Source organism: Carlito syrichta, unplaced genomic scaffold (assembly GCF_000164805.1).
Source record: "Carlito syrichta isolate Samal-C Ts95f unplaced genomic scaffold, Tarsius_syrichta-2.0.1 Scaffold72663, whole genome shotgun sequence".
NCBI lineage: Eukaryota > Metazoa > Chordata > Mammalia > Primates > Tarsiidae > Carlito > Carlito syrichta.
This window is the reverse complement of record NW_007016759.1, coordinates 1-5,144: the sequence shown is the minus strand read 5'-3', so window position 1 is coordinate 5,144 and position 5,144 is coordinate 1. Positions and strand designations below refer to the sequence as shown.

Below are 5,144 nucleotides of genomic sequence, written 5' to 3'. Positions count from 1 at the left end.
GAAAGAACAAGTGGAAGAAAACAAGTTATTAAGGAAGTAGAAAGAAATAGTAGAAAAAAGACTGACGATTTCTAGCCTAGGCACAGATAAATCTAGTTTAAACAAAATTAACCCTCCTAGACATTGTTAAAGTAAACTTCTTCCCCCTCCGATTTTCCCTCCTCCTCCTCCTCCTCCTCCTCCTCCTTCTCTTCTAATTTCCCTAAGGCCTGAGAACTTTGAATTTCATGTCCTAGCCAAGAGAATAGCAGTTGGGTGGGAGAGAACTGAAAGACCTTGTTGTAATTAGATTTGCAGTCTAGAGGAAATAGAATAAAATGTCTAGTGTTTAGCCATGGGTCAGAACTGATGTCAGTCCTATCCTGCCTGCCGCTAACATTTGTTTGTCTGTTTGTTTGCTTGTTTGTTTGTTTGTGTTGGAGTTCACTCTGTGTCCAGGCTGTAGTGCAGTGGCTCACTCATGGCCACTGCAGCCTCAACCGGCTGGGCTCAGGTGATTCTTCCACCTCAGCCTTCCAAGTAGCTGAGACCACAAGCATGCAATTTTTTGATTTATTGTAGGGATGAAGTCTCACCAAGTTGCCCAGGCCAGTCTTGAACCCATGGGCTCAGGCAATCCTCTCACCTCAGCCTCCCAAAGTGCTGGCATTATAGGCGTGAGCCACTGTGCCCAGTTAACATTTGTTTTTTAAGATGGGGGTCTCACTATGTTCCCCAGCTGGTCTTGAACTCCCAGGTTCACGGGATCCTCGGGCCTCATCCTCCCAAGTAGCTGGGATTACCAGTATGTGCCACCATGCCCAGCTCCTATCTGTACTAATAACATGCTGGGGGTGATTTGTCCACCTGGCTTCTTCTGAATAAACTCGTGAAGCTGAGAGAGCCCAGGTAGTCAAGCCACAGTCCGAGGAGAGTCCCGGCATTACAGGCCTGTCAATTCATTTCTTTCCCTAGGGAGAATGCCCCAATCACTAGATCATTACAGATATGGATACTGGGTGCATCTTTTCTCTTCTTTGGTTCACTCAAAAATTGCACAGTTTTCTCCTTTGGGATCTTCAAGTAGAGAGTGTGAATTGATCAGTCTATATGAGTGAGTTAGCGGGGGTTAGGATCAAACGCTTCCCCCTTGTCCTTCATTCCTCTGGCTATTTTCAGGACTACCCGAAGGGAGACGCAGATGGCAAGTTCCTCTAGTAGGATTCGTAAGTCATAACAGTCCACACACAAAAGCGGTTGACGTAGAATCAACCAGAATCAACCAGTGCAATAGACATTCTTTGAAGTCTCCTACGGTGTTTCACCCTCTGCAGGAAAATAATTCACAAAAACACCAGGCCTTGAGCAGTATGCTTTATTCTCTTTTCCTCTGCCATCAGTATTCCAGTCACTAGATATGCTGTTCCCATCCCTGGGATCTCCGGTTGGGAGAAATCTGGGCCCTATTCCACGACGCTCTCAACGGTAGAACAGAAGCACAGTTGCCTCCGTTATCTTCCGGCTGTTGCTGAAACTGACATGAGTTCCATATCCATTCCAGTCAAAGCTAGAAAAATCCCCACACTGCAAGGGATTGGCCTCAGGGAAGAATCCTCCTCCGCCAATGCAGTGCTAGGGCACAAGGAAAGGAGGAAGTGGCAGTGAGAAGACTGCTACTGGGGCCAGTGACAGCTTTTTTGGTTTTTGTCTTTGACTTTTGTACAGACAGGGTCTCTCTCTGTTGCCCAGGCTGGAGTACAATAGTCTGATTATAACTCACTGTAACCTCAAGCAATCCTCTCACCTCAATCTCCTGAAAAGCTGTGACTACAGACTTATGCCACCATGCCCTACTAAGTTTTTGGTTTTGGGGTGGTTTGTTTTTTGTTTGTTTGTAGAAACAGTCTTGCTATGTTGCCCAGGATATTCTCAAACTCCTGACCTCAAGCGATCCCTCCAAAGTGCTGGGATCTTAATGACATCTTAATGGCCAAAGTCACTGGAATCTTTGGTCGTAACCCGACGTTCCACTGGCAGGGTTGATATATTCCTCCCATAAAAACTTCACTGTTTTTAGCTTTAGTGACATCATTGTCTCCCCGTGACTTTTCTTTTTTTGTGTGTGTGTTTTGTTTTTTGTTTTTCTTTTGAGTTGGAGTCTTACTCTGTCACCTGGGCAACTTGGCGAGACCTCATCTCTACAATAAATCAAAAAATTACCCCATGACTTTTCTTCAACGTGTCTAAACATTCATTTAAGGCAGGAGGATTGAGGCCAGGAGTTCAAGACTAGTCTGAAGACTAACAAGACCCTATCTCTTAAAAGAAAAAAAGAAACGAAAAGAAAACAGGGCATGGTGGCATATGCCTGTAGTCCTAGCATGGGATGGTCACCCTCCTCACACACACACACACACACACAAACACACACACACACACACTCATACCAAGTTGTACCACACTCAACACATACATACACACCCTGACAAACTTGACCCTACTCACAAACCCCTTTTGTCCCACAAAGACTCACGTGCTCAGTGTTGCATCCCGTGACCCTCATTCCAGCACACAAGGCGTTGGCTGCTCTCTCATTATTAAATACCCTGAACTGAACAAATCCGGCAGTGAATTCCTCTGAAAACAAGAGGCAGAAAATAGCATTCAAGGAAGATGCTAGAAATGACTTTTTTTAGTTCAGCCCAGAGATTTCCAAAACCAAAACTCAAGCTATAGCCCAATCCTCTACCACACTGGTAGAGCCTGGCACCTCAGTGGCAAATGACTGATGCACCCCGGCTCCAAACTTAGTTGAGAGGGTCCTTTTCCCAACCCAGAGACCGAGAGCTGGTCCTCAGAGAGGGCCCCTCATCTGCCAGAGGCTTGAGAAGAGAAATTCAGCACGCAGAAAGATCCCCCTGACCACAGGCAAAGTGGCAGGAATTAGCAGATGTATTCACTCTATTCCTGCTTTTTTTTTTTTTTGGTTCTCCTTTATTTTAAAATCTTAGATCCTGCCAGGAGCAGTGGCTCACACCTATAATCCCAGCACTTTGGGAGGCCGTGGTGAGAGGATTGCCTGAGCCCACAAGTTGGAGACCAGCCTGGGCAACTTGGCAAGACCTCATCTCTACAATAAATCAAAAAATTAGCCAGGCATGGTGGTGCATGCCTGTAGTTCCAGCTACTTGGAAGACTGAGGTGAAAGGATCACCTGAGCCATTTGGTCGAGGCTGCGGTGGCTCGTGAGCATGCCACTGCACTCCAGCCTGGACAACAGAGTTAGACTCCTATTCAAAAAAAAAATCTCAGATCCCAAAGGTAAGTAATAAAAGCTCTGAATTGTATAGCATAGCCTCAATTTCTGTGAAGGATATGGTGCTACCAACTTTACATTCACACAAAATAGAAAATGTTTTTGTTTTGTTTTGTTTTTTGTGTTGTTGTGCCTTGTGCACATGGACCTGGCCCAGGCCTAACAGGTTACTGGCGGGCTGAGAGTGAGAATAAAGGGTCTGGAGTCCAAATGCTGACCCTCCCACATATGCCGTGATCCCCACACTGAACCACTCAGTGTATCAGTCTCCTAAAATGGGGAATAACAATTCAGACCTCAAAGGCATAAATCAAGTGAGGCAACACAAATAACGGTCACCGAAGAGAACCAGACCGTGGTTAGTGACAAGTAACTGTGACCTGGCATAACTGAACATCTCCCCTTTCTCACTAAGAATTCAGAGATCATCAGAAGCTCACTCTGGCCAAGGGGTGAGTAATAAGATGCCGTTTTCTGGGCGTCACCAAAATCATAGACCACAGGGATGGCTGGGCCGTTGTCAGTCCAACACTTTCCTTCTCCGTATTTCACTGGATATTTCTACAAGGAACAAAAAATGTCACCAAGTAAAGGACTACAGCTCTACCCTTACAAGCATCTCCCAGGGAGGCTGCCATTCCCCGGGGCAGAAACAATGCTTTCTCAGTAACTGAGATTCTTTTTTCTTTAAGCAGGATTTATTGAGAGGACAGAAAAGCTCCCAAAGTGGGAAGGGACCCAAGGGGATTGCCCAAGATTATTTCAAAACCAGTTAAAGTAAGAATCTTTGACCACCGCCAGTCACTACGGAGTTGTGCTTCCCCCATAGCCCGGTCACTTCTCGCTCAGTCTCTTTCTCTCACTTTTTCGCTGTCTCCCTGTCTCCGTCTCTCTCGTTCTTGCTTTCTCTGTCTCTGTCTCTCTTGCTCTCTCTCATGCTCTCTCTGTCTCTGTGTCTCTGTCTCTCTCACTTTTTCTCTCTATCTCTTTGGTCTCTCTGTCTCTATTTCTGTCTCTCGCTCTCTCTAGCTGTCTCTGTCTCTCTCACTCTGTCTCTATCTCTCTGTTTCTCTCCCTCTCTGTCTTTGTCTCAGTCAGACTCTCTCTGATTCTCTCTCGCGCTCGCTTTTGCGTTCTCTGTCTCTATAGCTCTCTCTCACTCTCACTCTGTATCTGTCTCTGAATGTCTCTCTCGCTTTCTCTGTCTCTGTCTCTGTTTCTTTCTCACTCTCGCTGTCTGTCCCTATCTCTCTGTTTATAGCTCTTGCTCTCTCTTTCTGTCTCTCTCTCCACTCTCTTCCTCTCTCTCCACTATTCCTGCCCCTGACTCTTCTCTTTGCCATAGGTCGCCCTCTTACCTGGCTCAGAATTCCTGAGAAAAGCAGGGCAGAAGCCAATAGCAATTCAAGGTTAGGAGAACATAAACGTCACTGTCCAACCCTGAACACTTGCCTCTCTGTCCACTCATGAACCCCAGCCCCAGCTAGCAGCCTGTGTACCTGGTAGAGGCCAAGCAGATTGTGTCCCAGTTTCTGGAAGAAGCCGGTGTTGGTGTGGTACCTCAGCAGAGAGCTGTTTCTCCACTGCTGCAGGGGGGTCCTGTTGGGCACATGCTAGATGCCCAGGTCCTCAGCCTGGATGTCGTAGTAGCCCGGGTTCTGAAAAGCAGCAGACACTGAGCCTGACCACACCATGAGGTCCCAGAAGGCCAAAGGCCTGCAGATGCAGCCTCCGCTGAGTTGAGCTCTGGGCTCTAGGTGGGCAGGGGGTCAGCCATGCTCAGACACCCCCACTTCCAGTGGGCGACCTCCCCCGACCGCCCAAGTCCTCCCAGCCTTGCGGGGATAAA

At 47.2% G+C, this 5,144-nt stretch overlaps 1 pseudogene across 1 annotated transcript; it reads right to left on the bottom strand.

The window, feature by feature from the left end:
• Positions 1 to 1,339: 1,339 nt before the first annotated feature.
• Positions 1,340 to 5,048, bottom strand: LOC103255010 (annotated as a pseudogene). The gene is made up of 4 exons (XR_002481625.1): positions 4,795 to 5,048; positions 3,736 to 3,856; positions 2,513 to 2,616; positions 1,340 to 1,611 (listed from the first exon to the last, which is right to left on the bottom strand). The product of XR_002481625.1 is annotated as an intelectin-1-like (transcript).
• Positions 5,049 to 5,144: the final 96 nt, after the last annotated feature.